Source organism: Austrofundulus limnaeus, unplaced genomic scaffold, assembly GCF_001266775.1.
Source record: "Austrofundulus limnaeus strain Quisiro unplaced genomic scaffold, Austrofundulus_limnaeus-1.0 Scaffold129, whole genome shotgun sequence".
NCBI lineage: Eukaryota > Metazoa > Chordata > Actinopteri > Cyprinodontiformes > Rivulidae > Austrofundulus > Austrofundulus limnaeus.
Genome location: NW_013952531.1, coordinates 1,473,209 through 1,473,437, shown reverse-complemented (window position 1 = coordinate 1,473,437; position 229 = coordinate 1,473,209).

Below are 229 nucleotides of genomic sequence, written 5' to 3'. Positions count from 1 at the left end.
GAGCCAACAGTTTATGGGGCTTATCACTCAGCTCAAAGTGCTTCTGCTTAATTTTAAACATCTGGTCAAGCACCTGCCTGGACAGAATAGTGTTATATTCGTACTTTAATACAAGAATGTTTTGTAAAGTCGAAGGATTGGAAGAGGACTTGTAGTTAGATTCTAAGCATGTTAATTCAGTCTCAATTTCTGAGAGGCGCTTCCGTCTTTTGTTTTTCAGGAACTTTTC